General features: G+C 38.9%; 1 protein-coding gene across 1 annotated transcript in view; it reads left to right on the plus strand.

Annotated features, from left to right (window-relative positions):
- Positions 1 to 13,276, plus strand: part of LOC136878927 (very long-chain specific acyl-CoA dehydrogenase, mitochondrial) — a 142,638-nt gene that overhangs the window by 28,065 nt on the left and 101,297 nt on the right. The window lies entirely within an intron of this gene.

Raw genomic sequence — 13,276 nt, forward strand, 5'->3', positions numbered from 1 at the left:
AATTACCAAGGGGACCACTTTTTGAACTTCAGTGGAGAGGGATGGGGATGCATGAAGCAGATTCCTCACCTGGCTTGCACAGTGAAGATTTCCTGGTGTTAGTAGTGAAATGAGTGAGCAAGAAGTAAATTTATCCATTGTGCAACTAATCATAAAGTTTCTCGCCAAAGATTTATTATTTATTCATTCATTCATTCATTTATTATGCCTTTGTAGGTGGCAAAATTAGGGCTCTTGGCCCTCTCTTACACTTAATCAATGTAGTGATTAATTAATTTCGTGTGGCTATTTTTAGCTGAGTGCAGCCCTTGTAAGGCAGACCCTCCGATGAGGGTGGGCGGCATCTGCCATGTGTAAGTAACTGTGTGTTATTGTGGTGGAGGATAGTGTTATGTGTGGTGTGTTAGTTGCAGGGATGTTGGGGACAGCACAAGCACCCAGCCCCCGAGCCATTAGAATTAACCAATGAAGGTTAAAATCCCCGACCCAGCCTGGAATCGAACCCGGGACCCTCTGAACCGAAGGCCAGTAGGCTGACCATTCAGTCAACAAGTCAGACAATGTAGTGATACATCAGTGGAAGCAAAACTTAAGAGTACATAACAATATATAGTAAATAATAATCTATACAATAATATATTACACTTTTCTAACTCAGTCTTTCACTCGTCCAGTCATACAAATTAGTCAGCTGCATACAGCAGGTAGTCTTGGCAAGTAGTCTTAAATTTAAGTAATGAGGTGGTATTGCTGGCACTAACAGGCAGGGAATTCCAAAGTCTGGAACCCATCACAAAAGAATTGTTATACATAGAGGATCGGTGAACAGGAATAGAAAGGGAGGAACGAGAGTGGGTATTACTGCTGTGGAAGGACAAATAGGTACTTAAGTTGGGATATCTATATCGGTATGTGATACGTTTGTCGTTTATCAGGTTTCAGCCACGAAATATTGTGATAGTATGGGATGACGTGTATCATAACTCAGACTGTAAATAAATCTAAGGCAACAATTAAGTGCTCGCTGAAGTTTTGAAGTCTGCTCTTTTGTTGCGTCTACAAGAATGACGTCACAATAGTCAAAGATGGGAAGCACTAGTGTTGGTATGAGTTTGACTCTCACCTTACAAGGCAAAATAGATCTATTGCTGTTTCTTCTAAGAGAGTGAAGTATCAAAAATATTTTTTTTACAAACACTTTTAATATTGGCCTATTCATTCCAAGATTTCTCACAGTTTGGCTGAATGGAATAACTCTGCCATTCAGTATAACTGGAGGAATAGTTTCATACCGTAGTGGGGTCAACAATTTTTGAGAGCCAATAATGATTGCTTGAGTCTTGGAGGGGTGAAGGAGGAGGGAATTTTTCAAGGTGTCAGCAAAGATGCAAATATTTGTTTGGCACTGATAAAAGAATTTTTAGAATGAGAAGCTGGGAAAAATGAACCACAGTGAGATGACCCCAGACAAGTGTCACTGAACAAAACGTCCTTCCTGTTTATCAATTTATTGAAGCATATCATAAGTTATGAATTTCATTATGGTCCATATTGACAATTGATCATTATCGTAGGTTAGAGAAGAGTCCACCTATTCAATATCATTAGCTTAATATCTTATAACAGCCACGATCCAATTGAAAAACATTTGCTCACATACACCCAATAATAAAGAAAACTATCTGGTATGTCTCGATGACCCAATGTATGTGGGGTTGAAATTGTACCAATTATATAGGTCACTATATTAACCTAATGGTATTGAATAGGTGGACCCTTCTCTACCCTTTGATATTGAAGCATATGACCTCAAGGTTTCAGAACTTGCATCAGCAGAGGAATTTGTTACAAGAGTTCTCAGTCCATCATCGTTGACGTTGACTACCTCAAAGTGTCTATAAGCGAGTTGTTCGCCTCCTTAATCATCATCATCATCATTTTTCCACTCCAGTTGCCCGGGTGTGGTTTACGAGCACTCTCCACTTCTGTCTGTCCATGTACCACTCTTCTCTCAAGACGACATCCCAGCTGACTCCTCTTGTTCCTATGTCCTCTTTCACTCGGTCCAGCCATCTCTTCCTAGGTCTTCCTACCGGTCGTTTTCCGGCCATGACTGTGTGTAGCCATTGTTTTGCTGTCTTTCCATCGCCCAATCGTTTGACATGGCCAAACCATTTCAAACGGGCCCTTGTCACTTTTTCATTCAGGGATGGGTACACACCAGCTTCCTCCCTTATTCTTTCATTCCTTTTCCTTACCCTGTCTCTTTTTGTCTTCTGTACCATAGTACGTAGGAACTTCATTTCTGCGGCTTCTAGTTTGCTATCCACTTGTTGGGTTGTTGTGCAGGTTTCTAGGCCATATGTTAGTATGGGGGTGAAGTATGATTGGAATAGAATCTGCTTTGATCTTAAGGGAACTTGTTCGTTCCAGAGGAGGTTCCGAACTTGATGGTAAAACTGAGCTGATTTTTTAATGCAGTTGTTAATCTCATGCGGTATTCTGTTATCACTTGAAATGATGCACCCAAGATATTTATATTGGTCTACTGTTTCCAGCTGTGTACCTTCCAGCATTATTTTTCCTTTCTTCTGCCTGTTGACAGACATAGTAACAGTTTTCGATTTATTTATTGTTAATCTGTGTGCTTTCAAATGTTCATTCCAGGTGTTCAGCCTCTCTTGGACTTCCTTCTCTGTATTTCCCCAAATTGCTACATCATCTGCAAATGCAAATGCATTGATGTCCATATTGTTCTTCTGCTTAATTTCTTTTATGACTTCATCCATGACAGTGATAAAAAGTAAGGGTGAAAGGGTACTGCCTTGTTGCACTCCTTTAGTGGTTTGGAACCAATCAGAATTACCGTTTCCTATCTGTACGCAACTGCGGCAGTCTTCGTAAAGCATTTTAACTTTCAGGATAAGACCTTTGGGTACATTTTTCTTTCTTAAGCATTCCCATATAGTCTTTCTTGGAACACTATCAAATGCTTTTTCGAGATCCAAAAACACTAGTGTTAAGTCTTTGCCCTTCTCCCAATGCTTTTCTAACCGTATTCTAAGTGCAAATATGAGATCGGTAGTTGATCGTTGTTCTCTGAATCCATATTGTTCTTCCTGTAGTTATGGTTCTGTTGTTTTCCTTAGCCTTTTTTCAAGTATTTTCTCAAATATTTTCAAACCATGAGACAATAAAGTGATCACTCTATAACTGCTACATTTCTTCTGGCTTCCTTTTTTGAAGAGAGGTATTATTATTCCCTTTTTCCAATCATCTGGGACTTTCCTATCCTTCCATATTGCATTAATTATTCTATGAAGGCACTGTATTCCTATTGCACCAGTTGCTTTGATCATATCTGCACTGACTTCATCAAATCCTGTTGATCTTTCTTTGGGCATACTATTAAGGGCAGTCTCTACTTCCTTCCATGTTGGCGGGCTCCCTTGGTCAGGCTCATCATTGCAGCTTAAACTGACCTGCATGGTTACATCATTGAAGTCTTTCCCAGTACAGTTGTATAAATTATCAAAATAGAATTTCATGATCTTCCTTATTTCTGTCTCTTCCCTGACTATTTTACCATCTGGTTCCTCTATTGCTGTTATGTATTCATTGTCTCTTCTTATATTTCGTATTGTTCGGTAAAGTAGTTTAGAATTAGCTTTGCTGTCCTGCTCTAGTTTATCTGTGAAATCAGTCCAAGCTTTGTTTTTCTTTGGCCACAATTTTCTTTACTCGGAGCTTCTGATCTCTGTATTTCTGCTGCAGTTCTTTTACTCTAGATTCATTCCTTTGACTTCCTTTTTGCATTTCTTTGTCTCTGGCTTTCCTGGTTTCATTTTTCGCTTTCACAGCAATCTTCACCCGATCGTTCCACCAAGGAGTTTCTTTTGCCTTCATTTTGCTATTAGTTTTACCACAAACTTCTACTGCAGCTCCGACAATGCTTTCTTTGAATCTAGTCCACTCGATGTTGCCTTCTTGTAATGCATCTGATGGTAATTTATTGGTCACTTTTTTTGTGTATTCAGCTTGTTTCTCTGCCTTATTTAGCTCCCATGTCTTGATTTTTGGTTTCCTGTATTTCTGAGGTCTGTAAATTTTAATGTACTTTATTGTTGCGAGGAGAAGTCTGTGGTCGCTGTCCAGGCTTTCACTTGGTATAACCCTGACATCACATATGGTCTTTCCTGCTTCATTGTCTGATATAAAATAATCTATCAGAGTTTTAGTATCTCCATTCCAACTGTATCTTGTTAGTTTATGACTTAGCTGCTTCTGAAACCAACCGTTGTTTATTCTCAAGCCATTCCTTACACATAGATCTAGAAGACTTCCTCCTTCTGGGTTCCTGTCTCCATAACCATGTGGACCTAGTACATTTTCATATCCAAGCCTGTCTGATCCAACTTGAGCATTTAGATCTCCCATTACTATGATATTTTCCTCTCTTTCTATAGCTTCTTCTAAATCAGTTCGGAATTGTTCTTTTTCCTCTTCGTTACAGCCAGTCTGTGGGGCATACACCTGGACTACTGTCAGCACACTCTTGTTAAGAGAGATGTTCAACTTTCTTTCATTAACATATATTACCTCACTGATGACATCGATGTGCTCTCTTAACACAATGCTGTCCGCTCACGTATCAGTACGTGTTTCCAAGCACGGTGCTCTGCAGCCGATCACGTATGAATACGCGTTTGTGCAAGTCTGTCTTCTGATGCCATCTAACGGTTATTGAGGAACTATTTGCAGATTTACGTTGATGTGCCTAAATGGTAGAAAATCTACGCTTCTTTTAGTACTCGTTTTGCCCGTTTTAGTGCGTCAGTGGCATTTGTTTTTGCCTTTGAATATCTTCCGTGTATCCATCAACGCTAGTAAACAAAAATGGCAGCGCCGGTAAACAAAAACAGTGGACTGACTCCTGGTGATACTATACATGAATTATACGCTGAAAATTTGTCATATGTTTCCCGTGATTGTGAGGAGAGTGAAGATGAATTGTCTAATGATAATTCTAGTGTCATGCATTTATGTGGAAGTGATGCATTGAGTGACACGTTTATTGCACCATTCGAGCAATGACCTGATGCTTCAGATAGCAAAGATGGTCTAGATGTAAGTACTGTTGATAATATTCTCCCTATTTCTGGCAGTGAGTGGCCTAACAGGATATTATACTGTTTTTGGAGTCTTTCTCGTGGACGCCTGGCGTTAATACTTCGCCGAGTGAACCTGAAAATATAGATTGTGATGTCAAGTTGTTCATTTGTAATGATTTGTTGGCGTATATGGTGGAGGAATCAAATAGATATCATTACCAAAATGAACCGAAATATAAAATCTCACGAAAAACTTTAATGTGGACAGATATAACTGTGAATGAACCTAAAATTATTAAATTATGATACCCTGCAATAACTCCATGTCCCTGCCAAAAACTTCCGGCCACAGGGGCCATTTATACGTTAGATGGGCCGGACAGCAATGTGTTAATATAAAACCTACACTTCCTTACTGAACATAAAAAATGTGCTCATCTGGAAATTTACCAAAAGCTCCTCACCCACTACAAGGTAGAACGAGAGTATTTTTTTTGTGCTATATTGGCAACTGTGATGAAACTTTGATCAATCAATATACCCATGAATCCAAAAAAGCGAGCATGAAATGACAGAATCGAAGGAAAGCTGTTCCAATAAAGGCCAAATGTAGTTTTTTGGCTGGAAAAATCCTTGCAACTGTTTTTCGGACTCCATGGGCATTTTGTTTGTTAATTTATTCGATGAATGAAGAGGAATGCTGTCTATTTCTGCCAACTTCTGGATGACGCAAAAGTTGCCTATCATAACAAACGGCACCGGCAACCAACCCGATATATCATTATTCTCCAGTATAACGCAAGGCCTTATACTGTTTCATTAATGTGGGAAGGAATTCACCATACATTCCTAGAACACACTCCATACAGCCCAGATTTGTCATCATGCGACTGTTGTTTGGTTGAGTGACCCATACAGTTATTGTGGGGCGGCCAATTGATTTGATGATAATGCAGGAGTTGAGGAGTTCTTGTGCAACTAGTTACAACCACATCTCCATTCTTTCTTCAAGGATAGAATAGAAGAAACTGCCAATTAGATGGGAATAATGTGTTTCTAAATTAAAATATTATGTAGGAGAGTGACATGTTGCTTTGGCTCTGTTTGCCTGCGTACCTCAAATGTAATATTAAAATTCCAGTTTATATTTGATTCACCTCCATAACGTACAAGATAGGAAGAAGAGTAGCTCAACTTTATGTGGGCAGAGAAACAAGGACAATTTCACATCCGTTGTTGCCTCTGCCTTGTTTTCTTCCTTTCATTGAAAGTTTATATTTAAATACTCTTTCGTACCATTCCTATAACTTACAATCTAATAACAGAAAAATGAGCAGCACAAACTGGTTAGGTAATACAATTTTCTTCTTCCTTTTCCATATTCATTTGGGGTTGGGTCGTCTTGTACTGTGGAGCCGTGTTGCTTAATATTGTTTTGCCACTGGTGGTAAGCTGGTATTCGCGATTCATTTTTCAATGTTTTAACATCTCAATTGTAGAAGTGGCCATGACTATATCATTACATATATGAGAAGCTCTGTATTAGTACTTTTATAATTCTGTTTTTTCTGAATTGATATAGATTTGATGCTGTTGTTATGAAACTTAAATCATCTTTGTAATATACACTTCCTGGTGTCCTGAATTTTATAGTAGTTTTTTTTTGGAAAATATGAAAATTATGGTGCTGTGAAGGATTAGTGACAGTTGCTATGGTTATCATAAACAAGTCTTTTATATTCTTTGAAGATTGAAGTTTCCTTATACGGTGAATATTTTAAAATTATGATATTTTATACACTTTATATGTATTTTAGCTACATCATGAAGAACTTGGCATATTAACCTATTTGTTATTGTTCTGTATATTATCCAAAATTAACTTCATGTGGAATACATAACCTCTCCTGGCAATGAAAAGGACAGTGAAATGGACAAAGATTGGAAGAAGAAAAATACTTTTAGATGTGCTACCTGGAATATACAAGGTATCTCACACAAAGATGACCAGCTGGTCGACATTCTCGCAAAAAAAAGGCATTTTAATTGCAGCAATTTCAGAAACAGAAAGAAAGCTTCAGGGATCGAAAGAGACAGTAAATTATTTACAGTTTTACAGTGGGGTTGACAGAGATACTAGAGCACAGGCGGGTGTACTGCTCATGGTACACAAAAGATTAAGATCAACAATTGATAGCTACACTTTTTGGAATGAAAGGATTATCCAATTAAGACTAAAACTATTCAGGGGTTATCTTACAGTTATAGGGGTATATGCTCCAGTGGAGGGCAATTCAAATGAAAGTGATGGGTTCTATTATGATCTGCAAAAGATAGTCAATAAAATTAACAAACAAGATATGCTATTATTACTGGGAGACTTCAATGCCAGAGTTGGTAATGAAAAAATTCAGAATCACATCGGAATCCATGGAGAAACAACCCGTAATAACAATGGAACGAAATTAATAGATTTCACTGTCTTCAATCAGTTAAAGATTATGAATACAATGTTCCCACACAAGGACACCCACAAGTATACGCTGTCTGCACGAAATATGAAATCGATTATAGATTATATAATTTGTAATGGTAAATTGGCAGATTTAGTCTTGGATACAAGAGTCTATCGAGGCTCTGAATTGGAAACTGATCACTATCTATTAGTAGCACCTATTCGTCTGAAGCCTAGATGGTATAAAAGAAACAAACAAACAACACTAGAAATTAAAACTTCTTACAAGGTTAACCTATTAAGAGACCCCAGTATAAAATGGCTGTACCAGAACAGACTTAATAAACTTACACAGATGACACCAGTTAGTGACAACGTGGAAATGGAGTGGTGTAATTTGTGTTCAATTTTAAAGCAGTCTGCTTCTGAGAGTTTGGGAGTTAAGAAAAAATGGCAGAGGAAAAAGGGTTTAAGAATCTGGGATGAAGAGATTAAAAAAGTTATTTCAGACAAAAGAAATGCTTATAAAAATTTTTTGTCAACTGGCAAATTAGAAGATAAAATAGAGTATCACTACAAGAGAGCAATAGCAAAAAGGGAAGTGCGGAAAAAGCACAGAAAGAGTTGGGAAAACTTTGTTTCACAACTGGAGACTGATATAACAAGACCACAACCACAGACTTATAAAATACTCAAGAAACTAAATAATGATGTAAAAGAAGACATACGCATTAATGCAATACCTCTAACGGAGTGGCTCATTTATTTTTGGAACCTTTGGAGAGGTTCAAATATTGAGCCATTTCTTCTGCCAACATCTCTTAACAAGTCTTCGGAAACCATTACACTCGAAGAACTGGAGCTAATACTCAGAAAACTTAGAAATGGAAAAGCATCTGGAGAAGATTCAATAAATGCAGAATTATTCAAGTATTCCAGTGACATCTTCAAGCAAAGATTTCTCAAATTCATCAATTTAATTTGGAATGGCAACAGACCACCAGAGAATTGGCAAAAAGCTATAGTTATTCCTCTTCATAAGAAGGGCAGTGTGAAAGATTGTGGAAATTACAGAGGGATAAGTATACTCAACTCAGGTTACAAAATTTACTCTAATATTGTCAGAGAAAAGTTATTCAGGTATTATGAAAATGTGATTGGAAATGAACAACATGGATTTGGAAAGGGGCGCTCATGTGCTGATGCTTACTTTACCTTGAAAATCTTAGTCGAAAAATGCAGGGAATTTAACTTGGAAACTCACATAGCATTTGTTGATTTTAAGAAAGCCTTTGACCTAGTTAACAGGAACAGACTTCTTAATATCTTAGCAGAAGATAATGTCCCAGAACAGTTAATAGATAACATATACAACATGTACAGTGACAACCTTATTGCAATAAAGTTAGGTAATCATCAGACTGAATGGAAACCGGTCAGCAGTGGTGTGAGACAAGGTTGTAGACTTTCTCCTTTGTTGTTCATAATCTATATGAACAACATAATACAGGAATGGAGGCATGAAAGGCATGGATCAATCCCAGTCAGCAGATATCTCACACATCTTGATGCCATACTCTTTGCTGATGATGTTGCATTGGTAGCATCATCAGATGATCTTCAGTGGTCAGTATTTAATCTCCAGAAAGTCTCTTCAAAATTCGACATGATCATTTCACCACAAAAGAGCAAAATAATGGCCTTTAAGGGGAAGGACCCTATCCCGAGTAAAATCTGTTTAGATAATAAAATTTTGGAAAGAGTCAACGAATTCAATTATCTATCTATTATTTATCTTACCAAGGGAAATTGATATCTCTGCAAAAATAACCAAATTTACCAGAACAACAGGAATCATAAATCATATCATGAAGCCATCTCTTGTCCAAAAACACACTCGCTTACGTCTTTATAACACTTTAGCCAGACCAACCCTTTGCTACAGCAGTGAGGCATGGACAATAAGAACTCAAGACATTTCCAGAATTACAGCACGTGAAATGACGTTCATGCGCAGAACAGCAAGCTATACAAAATGGGATCGTATAAGAAATGAAGATTTGCTTAAAGGACTGAATGTGAAATCAGTAATCAATTACATCTATGATTACCAAGAAAACTGGAAACGTCATGTTCAAAGGATGGAATCTGGAAGACTACCAAAGGAGATCCTACGCTATCAACCAAGAGGACAGAGATCTATAGGACGTCCAATGAAGCGATGGAAAGAAAATGCAAGACCGTAACGGGCCACTTGGCCCAGTACTTGGAAGGATGATGATGATTATGATGATTATGACATAACCTCTCCTGCCCAAAGGCCAACCTCACCTTCCCGAGATGAAGAAACCTGTTCCCACAGATGAGGCCCTGACGACAGAGTCACGGCGGTATAACCGTTACAGTGAAACCTCGATTCTCCGTTTTTCGAGGGACCATGAAAATAAAACGTACAACACGGGAAAACGGAAAATCCGGGAATGAATGAAAACCATCAACAATTTGGCTAAACATCACAAAAATGAAATATGTATAATTATATTCTTACAAAAACTCCTAAACTAAACCAAACCAAACTACAGCCCCAGTGGAACTTTGCCTGCCAAGCGACCGCTGCTCAGCCCGAAGGCCTGCAGATTACGAGGTGCGCTTGGTCAATGCGACGAATCCTCTCGGCCGATATTCCCGGCTCTGTAGATCGGGGTCGCCATCTCACCATTAGATAGCTCCACAATTAAAGGTAATCGCGTAGGCTGAGTGGAGCTGGAACCAGACTTATATCCAGGTAAAATTGCCTGACCTGGTCGCAATCGAACCCGGGCCCTCTGGATGAGAGGCGGGCATGTTAGACCGCGAAACCGCATTAATTACCGGTACGCGAGTTCAAAATCCCGATACTTTATAAATTCAATTTTACAGGGGAATCTTCGTCAGTTTCCCGTGAAAACTTCTTTCAGTTCAGCAACTTTTGATTAGGCTAGCCAAACTCTTCGAAAAATCTAATAACGCCAAGCCAAACGACAATCGACCACAAGTAGTTCTTAATTATCTCATCTAATAAAATAAAGCACATTAGATACAAAAGCACCCAAAATGATGGCGAAATCCTTTAATTTCTTAATCTTTCATTGTAATTTGGTCTCCGGTATACTGTTCATAGTCAGTTTCTGGAAATCTCGTACCGCGCAAATTAGGCCTACATCGACTTTTAAAGGTTATGTTGAACTCGAAAACACGGTTTCGAATGTAAGTATCGATTCTTAAAAGTTCTTGAATGCATTATATTCAATTCTGCGCGTCACAAATCCAATCAAATAGGAAAGATAAAAGAAATATCAAAACTTCAGAAATTACGGTTATTCGTGACCTTGAGGTCATCTGGAAAGCGCGCTCGCTGCACATGTCAGTACGAGTTGATGATACCAACCATTTAAAACGTAACGTGCGCAAATAAAACGAGTGCGGTTTTTGGTATTTTAACACGAAAACGTAAAATTCCCAGTCTTTCATTAGGACCTAAACAGTAATAGGCAATCCCAAGACCTCCCATAGCTTTCTTTTTTTTTTTAAATGTAAGGTGCAACATCTATTTTGGTCTCGCTAACATAATCATGTACGATAATATCAAAAATACTGAATTTGTATTAAGAAGGAGCAGTTTCGATTCCTGCCTGACAGCCCAGTTACTCTGCAGTGCCCTGAGCAAAGTGCCGAAAACCTCTTCGACAGTACGATCGAAAAAATGTAAAAATATAAACATCTAACCCTGTACATAATATGGACGTTTTATAAGTGCGAACATTTGACGAAACTCGTTCCGTCTTCAAGCAGAGGTGTCGAAATCCGCCGTGTCTCCTTGCAATTGTGACCACTCTCTGCTTTATGATTTTCCGAGATTCTCTAAACAATACCACCCGAATGCGACGCTAAGATCGTCCCTTATGCACGTTCACCGCCGATCGCTTTTCCAGTACAGTACTTGCTTTAATTATCGCAGTGACGGGGCGTTAACGCCAAGATCCATAAATATGCCACAGCCGTCCTTTCGTGAGATACAGTTTATTAAAGAACGATTGATCGAGGATTTAGCGTTGATGGGACTGGAATTTCTGGACGGTTGATCCGGGAAATCGTTTCTTCGAGGAACGGATAATGCGGGACTTTTACAATGTGATTTAATTACGATGCTCGCGGGACCACGTAATTTGAACGCATATTCCGGGAAAACGTATTTTCCGGGAACGGATAATCGAGGTTCCACTGTACATCCATTATGGAGGAAATGCTGTGATTTCAGCTAGTCCATTAGCTGAGAGGTGGCAGCCCCACCAATGATCTTACTTCCTTCAGGCTAGCAACCTGTCGGAAGGACATTTGATTGCTTTCAAGTCTTGCAAAAAGTAAAATGCAAGACCGTAACGGGTCACATGGCCCAATACTTGGAAGGAAGATGATGATGATGATGATGATGATGATTTGTCAGCCTGCCTCTTTCCCTGGGTAAATTTGGTATACTGAGTACTTGTTACACAGTGTTGAAATCATCCCTCCTGATTACGTGGCTAGACCATCTCAAGCGGCACTCCATAAGTTTCTCTGTAATCGGGGCAACTGTACAGGAACCTCTTATGTATTCTTTCCGGATGTTGCTGATTCAGGTAACACACCTCTTGCCCATCTTTGTGCATCCGTCGTTCATACATCTTTAGAGGTCGAGGATTCGGCTCCATACATTACTACAGGTCTAACGACGTTTTTGCAAACCTTACCTGTGGTTCTAGTTGGCACTTCGGGGTTGCAGAGTACACCTGACAAGGATATCTACTCCAGCCCGGCAGTCTTCAACAACACTCACATTAGTTGACAGTACAAAACAAATATATTTCAACGATGAGACATTTGGCAGAAGTTAGGTGTTTGCTATCTGTCTATATTTGGGGTGTAAGGTGTAGGTTGTCCTACTCAAATGTCAACCTCACCTGTACGTGGTGCACCCTGCTTTCGACTGACGAGGCTCTAGTGACCGAGCGACTCCTAAGATAAGGAGTCCCCCTCTGCTATACCAACGGCTCCCTATGAAGGCAGATGAGCTGGCAGAGGCTGGGGCACTTTCTTGCCTTTGAGGTGGGAAACCACCTCTAAAGGCGGAAGAACCATATATGATCAACGGCATAGACAGTCCTCAACGGCGGACCAGGCGTAGGGACAACTAAAACTACGTAAGAAAGAAGCTGCTGAACGAATGGCTAAAGAACGGGAGCTGCTCAAGGTTTCTATTAAGAAAGAAGACGTTGATTTAATTGTTCATTTCGGTTCCTATTGAATTGGGATTGCTCCTTTGCATCACAGCAAAATTCAATTCACCTCAAGATATACCCTACAACTCTAATAATACTCAACCTTCGCTGTGGACTTTTTGAACAACAATTCCCTCTGCGCTAATGTTGATTCACACCTTCTAGAACCTAATAGAAACTGGACTTGGTTTACAATCTGACTTAACCAATTTTAAATGTGCAACTTTGTCAACTAGAGCTGTTTTATTCTGTTTCGAGATAATAGTTGACTACTAATGTAATTTTAAAGATATCATTGTCACTGTTTATATAATGTCACATTCAGCTGTTCATATATTACCATTTTATATATCATCTTAGGTCATTTCATCTTTCATCTCACCGAATCACTGTTTTAGAAATATAGTTTACAT

The sequence above is a fragment of the Anabrus simplex genome, chromosome 8 (assembly GCF_040414725.1).
Source record: "Anabrus simplex isolate iqAnaSimp1 chromosome 8, ASM4041472v1, whole genome shotgun sequence".
Lineage (NCBI taxonomy): Eukaryota > Metazoa > Arthropoda > Insecta > Orthoptera > Tettigoniidae > Anabrus > Anabrus simplex.